General features: G+C 37.8%; 1 pseudogene; it reads right to left on the reverse strand.

Annotated features, from left to right (window-relative positions):
- Positions 1 to 1,431: 1,431 nt before the first annotated feature.
- LOC140344415 (myosin heavy chain, skeletal muscle-like) lies at positions 1,432 to 8,333 on the reverse strand (annotated as a pseudogene).
- Between the last annotated feature and the right edge of the window lie 1,096 nt (positions 8,334 to 9,429).

Genomic DNA, 9,429 nt, shown 5'->3' on the forward strand with positions numbered 1-9,429 from the left:
ACACCTTCGTTCAGTGATAAGGTGATTCAGTTCAAAAATTGAACACCTATAGCTTGTTTTGAAGACTTGCCAGGAAAAAGCCTTTTGTTATAAGTATTCATTGTGTACTCTCCTTTTCTCATAATTGTGTATTAGTTGGTAATTGGTCTTGTGGATGACCCTCAATGGAGTACCTTTCCTGGTTAAGAGACACTGCTGTATTTTAAGGATCATAGCTTTGTACAGTAGACTAAGTAAATACAAGCTGTTATTGGTCAGGAGTGCAACACCAACAAAGTTCACCTTTTTACTTACATTATATTGACCCATCACACTTGCCATAGATATCATCTATACAACCGATTCTGTTTGCTTGTCGAAGCATTGGATGAAAAAAATGTGTACACAAAACTGAACACCAACACCAAAAAATAGAACTTCAGCCACATGATTAACAGCAGAACAAAATAATTTGTTTTTTTGTTTTTTTTTTAGAATAAGTTGTCAGTGACCGTGATATACCTTCCCTCTCTTACAGATATTTTATGTATTTTAAACTATTGGTATTTTTCAGCTTCTATGATGAAATAGAATCTTTTCTAGGTCAGATATTTTGTCAGTTCTCTAAAAGGAACAGAAGGGCACAGCTTCTATGTAAGAAGAATGCAAATGGCTCAGTGTGGTAACCTATCTATATCATATTATTTCAGTTCAATGCTTTCACCAGGGGCTGTTTGAGAACATTTGTTAATATCAACAGCAGTGATAAAATTCCTTACATTTTAAATTAACCCTGTAGGCTGTCATGTGTGAAAGTCTTAAAAATTCAATCCATAGATTACAGATTGGATAAGATGAAGTTTTTTTGTTCGGGAAACTGCTGCATAGTACGTTTACAATGATTAGGTATTAGAACAATATAGAAACTTTATCACAATAAACTGCCCAAATGGGAATGCACATTGGTGTGATTTCAGGTAATGCAGTGTTTTGCTATTGGAGCTTATTAGGGTCAGTTTGAACGCTGCCCTAATGCAAATCATGGCCTCACATCAACACAATGGGTGGGAAATGAGCCTATGTTATTAAAGCACTCTTTTGTATTCAAGATGGTGGCACTCAATATTATTCAACATAAGGGAGGTTTTTAAAGAAAATAGGATGCATAGTATACATTAAAAGGACATATAATATTACAAATATTGTAATGAATAGTCTAGCAATCAGGTCACTTTAAAAACATCCCAATGTATATAATTTTTAGAAAATCAGACAATGCGCCCTCAATACTTTTTTTAGCACGAGAATTTTTTTCTTGTTTTTCTGTAGAATAGAAACTGATCTGAAAATCAGGGCCATGACATAACCCTGCTTTGCCTAGATCTTTTAGCATGTGATAGACAATAATTTCAAACACCTAAAAAACAAAATAAAACGCATCACAAACACTACTTTGAGAAGCTGAAAAAGGTTTATTTATACGTGCCATGACATAACCCTAGCTTTGCCTAAATCTTTTACCACGTGATAGACAATAATTTATTACACCTAAAAAGTAAAATGAAATGCATTACAAACACCACTTTGAGAAACTGAAAAAGGTTTATTTATATGTGTAAGCAAAGCAGGAGCATACCAGAAGATAGAAATTCACATTCTGCAAACTTCATTCACCTTTCTTGAGTGTTGAAAGATCTTTAATTACTCAAGCTCTCCTTTCTTTAAAGAAATATTATTATTAATAATAATAATAATAAACAGAATTTATATAGCGCCAACATATTACGCAGCGCTGGACATTAAATAGGTGTTGCAAATGACAGAGGAATACAGACAGTGACACAGGAGGAGGAGAGGACCCTACCCCGAAGAGCTTACAATCTAGGTGGTGGGGGAAGTAACACACAATAGGAGGGGAGATATGTAGTGGTGGGAAGTAGTGAGGGTTTGAAAAGACAGAAGAAGATGGGTAGGCAAGATTGAAAAAATGGGTTTTGAGTGCTCTTTTAAATGAGCAGAAAGTAGGAGCAAGCTAAATAGGATGAGGAGGAGGAGGACAACTCCAGAGAGTTGGGACAGCTTTAGAAAAGTCTTGGAGCCGTGCCTGTGATGAGGTTATGCGTGAGGTAGTAGGTCATTGGAGGGAGCAGCTAGGGGAGTATTGTTTTAGCAGGTCAGAAAGGTAAGTGGGACAAGAACTGTAGAGGGATTTGAAGGCAAAGCACAGGAGCTTGAATTGATTCTATGGTGAAATGGAAGCCAATGAAGAGAACTACGAAGAGATGCAGCAAAAGAGGAGTGGTGGGAAGGATGGATGAGTCTGGCTGCAGCATTCATAATAGATTGTAGAAGAGTCAGTGGAATACCAGAGAGGAGGAGGTTACAGTAGTCCAGACGAGAGATGATAAGAGCGTGTACAAGGGTACAAGGAGTTTGGTCGTCTCTGGTGATAGGTAGGGTCAGATTTTGGAGATGTTGCACAGGTTAAAGTGACAGGACCTGGAAAATGTTCTGAATATAAGGGGTAAATGAGAGTGCAGAATCAAAGGTGTTTTAGAATTTAATTAGAAGAACTCCATCTATTTATCTTTCTTTCGGTGCCATTGAATGTGCTACTTTTTTCAAATGTCAATATTGTCTACCTATCTTAAATATCTTTATATTTTCGTTAATTATTTTTACTGTCCCTTTCCAGCTATGTCACAACTCTGCTTTTAGTTTGTTGACCTGTGACTCAGCAATGTCAGCTCTCTCCTCAGCGAATTCATGCTGGACCTTTCTGAAGCGCGACAAGTGGGCATTGGCGTTCTGCCTATAGAATGGAATTGGCCATTTCTTAGTGAAAGCTTCCACATATAAGACTCACTTAATTATAACATACTGATGGTCAGTTAGGTTATTTCTTGAACTTACAGATTCCTCAGCCTGTCTATTGTAGGCTTTTACTTTTAGTTGCAGTTTGTCCACCAGATCCTGGAGTCTCAAGACATTCTTCCTGTCCTCAGTCTAGAAGAAGTTAAAGAGACAACTTTTTATAGGATTTAATTAAGATTATTGTTTGCAGATAGGTGCAACTGTCAGAAAATTACATCACCTGATATGTCAGTTCCTTCACTTTTCTTTCATATTTTTAAACCCCTTTAATTGCCTCTGTTCCACACTTCTGTTCACTTTCCAGCTCATTCTCCAATTCACTTACCTGAAATTACAATTTCTGTTTATCACCTTATTGTTCTTGAAACTCCTTTTAATAAACAAAGCTGTTATACTAAATTACTTACTCTAGACTCCAGTTTCTAGAGCCGTTTCTTGCCACCTTTCATTGCCAACTGTTTTGCTTCATCTAAACGAAGCTGCAGGTCCTTCACTGTCTGTTCAAGGTTCTTCTTCATTCTTTCCAAGTGGGCACTAGTGTCCTGCTCCTTCTTTAGCTCCTCTGCCACAAGTGCAGCCTTTGGGTAGAAGATTAAACATGAATATTCAATTTATTTGCTTAACTGGATTGTTGTTATTATCTGTATACAGAGAGGGTTTAATACATCAGTGATGGCCTTCTTGGTTGTTTCCGCTGCATTTCTGGCCTCTTGGGCAGCTTCTTCAACTTTAATTGAAGTTGGTTGATGTCACTCTCCAACTTTTTCTTGTTGTTGATAAGGCTTGTATTCTACAAAGAATGCAAAACATTGTATCCATTTATATTTTCAGAATATTCCATATTGTAGTTGCAACATTTCCTAAATATGGCCTTACCTGGCTGTGCAGAAGCTGAACACGTTCACTTGCACCCAGGAGTTCCTGCTCAGCCACCTTTCGAGATCTCTCTGTTCTAGTGCAGCCCGTATCTCCTCAATCTCAGCCTGCTGCAAGGTATTCCTGCGTTCCACCACAGCCACCTGTTCTTTCAGGTCTTCCTGGCTCCTCAGGGCATCATCAAGTTGTAACTATCCTTTAAGACAATTATGAAAATAAAGACATATCATTTAAACTGTTTCTATGAAGTTAAGCGCTTTACTAACGTTAGGTGATGTAGAGGCTTCCATATACAGAAACCAAAGGTTGTATTTACTACTAAGAAAATAAAGGATTTTGTAAATAGACATGATTTCACCAGAGGGGAAGAAAGTACCTTGAGTTGACTTTGCACATTCTTGAGCTGTTTCTGGGCTTTAGCAGTTTGGTGGTTGGCATGGCTCAGCTGAATCTCCAGCTCATTCAAGTCTCCTTCCATCTTCTTCTTAAGTCTCAGAGCATCATTCCTTCTGATTTCAGAGTCCAGTGTGCTCTGTATGGTGTCAATAACTTTCTGGCTTTTTTTCTTTATTTATTTAATCACCTCATCTTTCTCTGCGATCTTCCTGTCTACCTCAGATTTAACCTGATTCAACTTATTTGAATGCGGAGAATCTTGGCTTCTTCGTGCTCATGATAACCCTGAGTAAAAAAAAGTAGATGTTTTTCCAATTTCTAATAAAGTACTTTTACAATTTCAATATTAATTTTACAATTTCAATATTAAAAATGCTTTATTGCCTCAACTTCTTCCAAAGCAGATTGTAAGTTACTCTTTTCCTGCTTAACTTGTTTCCTGGCCTTCTCAAGCTCATTGATTGATTTAGCCGATTCCCCAAACTGTTCTGTAATGTCTGAAATATCTGAAATCAAACGAACATATTCAGTTTCATGTAATTGATATTTCATGTCTGAAATGGAGGGATGGGGATAATTCATATGTAGAATATTTATTTAGTTCTTACGTTGCAAGTTCCTATTTTCACATTTCAGGGATTTAACTTGTTCTAGAGCTTCCTCATAAGCATTCTTCATCTAAAGGTCTCTGTGCTCCGTCCCCTAGCTTCCTTCTGAACAGCCTCCAGCCCAGCCTGGCCCTCTTCATATTTTTGTTTCCATTCAACAAGAACCTGACAAAGAGCAGTGAAATAATTATTGCAAAATGATGATGGTGTTGACACAATCAATAGTTTTATTGAAATATTAGCATAATATCAGTGTTTGTTTAACCTATCAAGGTTTCTCTGCTTCTTGTCCAGAGCTGCAGCTGCACTGTTTACTCTCTCTACATCAACCATGAGATTGTCAACCTCAGATTGCAGTCTCTGGTCTTTTCTAGGGAAGCACATTTGGAATTCACTGCTTCAATCTGTTCTTCACCCTCCTGAAGACGTTGGGCAAGCTTATTTCTGTACAATATTAGTTCAGAAGTGTGTTGAGCTACATAAAATGTCTTTCATAAGCATACTTGGCCTCTTCCATTTCTTCTGTGCACTGGATGGCATCAGTCTCATATTTGCTTCTCCATTGGGAAACCTCACCATTTTCTTTGGACAGAGACCTCTGAACTTCAGCTTTTGCTTCCTGCTCCTTTTCAAACTGCTCACAGAGCAAATCACAGTAAACAATATTCAGCAAAAAAACTTGTGTACATCAAATGGGATTTCAGCATATAACAACTTGTAAACTACAGTTAGGTTGAAGTAGAATGTGCTTTTTCTTGCTGTTTTTAAATACCTTGCTTTTCTCTCCAAGCTGTCGCTTAAGTTCCTCAGCTTGCTGAATGAAGCCTTGCTCTCCTCTGGTGAGCAGAGAAACAAAAGATTCACCTAAAATGGCATGATATGCAATTAAGGCAAATATGCAACATGTATAATAGTTTATTACTTACCGAAAATTAACAAACCAAAAATAATAGTATTTACAAATAAACTGTAACCCCTATATAGGTGTACATAAATTTACCTTTTTACATAATGTACAAAAACGTTTTAGCATTTATTAAGATTGATTAAAAAGTTTATCACTTTCAGTCTGGAAGCTGGCCTTTTGAAGTGTAAGATCACTGATAACACGTATGTGCTCGTCATCTTTAGACTTAAGCTCACTGAGTTGATCCTCAAGTACACAGTTAACTTTTTCAAACTTGGCCTGAAAGAACAAATACAATGATACAATTTTTAAGTATGTTTTACAGTTTCAATATGAACCACAAACCATCCACCACTGAGGTCTGCCTTACTTTTGCTTTGGAGACATTTTCCAAATTACTGGCAAGGTCATCAATTTCCATTTTGAACTCACTTTTCTCTTTCTCAAGCTTTTGCTTAACTCTTTGGAGATTATCAATCTGTTCTCCAAGTTCAGCCACACTGTCAGCATGCTTCCTGCACAGAGCTGCAGAGGAGGCTTCATGCTGAAGGGTGGATTCCTTAGGATCACGTCTCAGTTTTTGGAACTCAGCCTCACATTTCTTGTTCATCTCAATCTGAGCTGAGGTGGCACCCCCAGCTTCTTCAAGCCTCTCACTGATCTCAAGTTCCCTGGACAAATCAGTTCTTTGTTTTTCAACTTTGGCACAAGTTGCACGTTCAGTTTCTATTTCTTCCTCAATACGGGCCTTAAAAGGGATATTTGATTATAGTATGCAGCTTTACTGATTATCAGAAACTATATGGATGCATTCTAGTTCTGAAATCCTACCTGAAGTTTCTTGATCTTCTTCTGCAGCTGAGATCCCATTGATTGCTCATCTTCAATCTTTCCTTCCAACTGGCTAATTGCAAAGTCTTTCCTGCATTTCAAGATTAGAGAGTCGTTAGTAACTTTTTATAAAGCAGCTATTTTTAAACCATTTTTTTTAAATCACACTTTCTTCTTGAGTTTTTCTTCAGCTTGTTGTTTCCCATTTTCCAGGTCCATGACTGTTTCCTGAGTCATTTTCAGGTCACCTTCCAGTTTCCTCTTGGCTCTCTCAAAATCAAGACTTGGTTTCTTTTCTTGCTCAAAAGAACCTTCCAGCTAATTGGAAATACAGGTTTTAGTTTAATTTATACAGTATGTCTGCAGGTCAGTTATTTACTAAAATCAAGAGCACATTAACTAAAAGTACTTACATCATCAGCTTGTTTTTTCAAGCTTAGTTTTGGCTTTAGTATGGGAGCTAACTTTGTCCTCCTCTGCTTGTAGATCAAGTGTTTGTTGATGAGGCTTCTGAAGAGATTTTTTCTCTTTTGTAAATTTAGAGATGTTATCATCCAAAGTTTCCATTTCCTCAGTAAGGTTTTTTACCTAAGAACATTGAAAGTTTCAATAATAACTTCTACTGTGCAAATAAGTAACATGAGGGGAATTTAAGGAATATATTGTAATGTGTCCAACCTTGTTTTCTGTTGCATGTGTGGGATTGAGAAACAGCACTCACTGTTCAATGTCTGTGTGTAATTAAATATAGCACTGTCATTCTGCATTTCAGCCACAAGATGCCGCTGTTTCTGAGCACAGCTAAACAGGTGGCCAGTATTTGCATATTCATATGAGATGTGGTTGTACTGGGAAAGAAAAACAGTAAACAGGAAGCAGGAGAGAAGACATCTTGCAAGGACTGTGTGTGAAACAGAATCTGCTTGCATCCAAGTGTCAACGCGTTCTAGAGTTTCAGGAGCTGTAGCTGAGTGAGGCTGACCACCGTCCAAGACAGATCTGTCCAGATGAAAAGGATTGTTTTCCAGAAAGGCTGAAAGGAGCTGAGGAACAGAGCGCTGTCTGTCTTGCAGGACCTCATGTTTGCTGAAGAGACTTGTTGTTGTTCAGTCATCATTGGATCCAGAACAAGACCTGGGCCAGTATTATCGTGCACGCACCGCATTATAGTATTGGCACCTGAAATACCAGAGACTGAGATTAGACCTGCAGAAGTTAGTGTCTATGTGTGTGGCAGGCCATAAAACCAGTATTGAAAAAGGGTGGGGGAAACACTGTATAGGCCGGTAAGATTGTAAACTGCTGTGTCACATCGCGGGCTAGCCTGTATCTCACACACACATGATTGTTCCTGTTCTTTACGGTAATACCAGGTATGGCAAGGCAGAGTTTGCTCTGCTCACAGTAGGTAAATTGCTCAAGTGTTCCGGCTACCATCGGAGGGCACCGTGCTGTGCAAAACAGGGGTTTCAGCCTCTGGGCTTAGGGTAAGTAATTTCATTGTCTTTGTCTCCATATTTGGAATTTTGTTCATTGCTATATGTTTCAGTAAAGAAAGTTCTGTTTTGCATAAGCTGGTGTCGGTGTTGCTGTCCTCGTTTGTGACTTTGCTGTATCCTGGGGAGCCCACCCCGGTACATAGCTTACACATGTTTCTCTTTCTCAACTTTGGCTAATGTTAGATAATAATAATAATTTTAATAATTAATTCATTAATTAATAATAATTAATAATAATAATAATAATAATTTTAGATAATAAAATACCTTTTTACAACCTTCTATTGTATTTTCTTTTTTTAAGCATCTTACCAGCTGTACTTGAAGCTGAAGATTGCTCTTCTCCTGCAGAAGGGAAACCATCTTCTCTTCTAGTTCTTTCCTTTTTGCTTCTGATTTAGCCAGTGCTTCTTTAGTTTTTCTCAAATTCTTCCTTCATGATAGCCATCTCCTTCTCAGTCTCAGCACTCTTTACCGGTAGGAGAGGCCTAATCTTGAAGTACAGCTTCATCCATGGCCAGTGCTTAACATTCATGAATGACCTGACATTGTACTGGATGGTATAGATTGCTTCCCTATTTTAAAAAATGCATGATGATAATGGGTGGTGCAGATAGGCCTTACAGCATGTTTTGGCTGATATAAGGGTGGAGCATAATAGCAACATTAAACTGTATATCTGTGTGAAGCTACATATTCTACATGTTTGCAATTTTCATAAATACAAATAATTATATAGAATTCAGGATTATAGAACTACTCATATTAATTCTCTTAGCTATATGTATAACTTTTTATTTAAACTTAAATTTAAAAGAAGGGGTGGTTTAAATCCTGTTGCAGAGGCATGTAACACCATGTGGTATCATAAATACCTTCTCTCCATCCTCTTCTTGAATTCTACTCTCATCAAGAACCCTCTGCAAATAGCCTGGGTGCGAGTGATCATTTGGGACAACTTTTCATCTCTCATTTTTTCCAGGGTACCCAAGAGACCAGCTTTGAAAAACACCTGTGGGAAAAAAATACTCCTTCAAACCACCTTTTAAAAAACTACATTAAATCCTTTATTCATTTACAAAAGGGATGTGTAGTACCTTAGTGTGTCCAAACTTGTACTGGGTGTCATCCACATCAATTGAGCCGAGAAGTTTTTCAGAAGCCTTTCTGCTGTCAATGAACTGTCCATCTGGAATTGCACTGGCATTCAGAACCTTATACCTAAAGAAAGCCAGGTTAGAAAATTAGATTTGCCAATTGTTTTTGATACTGTGAAAACAGTTTGGAGATTTAACAACACCAGTAAACTGCTCACCATTGTTTGAAATCACCATAGAGGATCCTGTTGGGGAAGCCCTTTCAGCAGATTCTAATACCCTCCAGTACACCATTACACCTCAGTTGGTGGATGATCAGATGATCCTCCATTATACCTGAATAATCAATGACAAACATTGTA

Source organism: Pyxicephalus adspersus, chromosome Z (assembly GCF_032062135.1).
Source record: "Pyxicephalus adspersus chromosome Z, UCB_Pads_2.0, whole genome shotgun sequence".
Taxonomy (NCBI): Eukaryota; Metazoa; Chordata; class Amphibia; order Anura; family Pyxicephalidae; genus Pyxicephalus; species Pyxicephalus adspersus.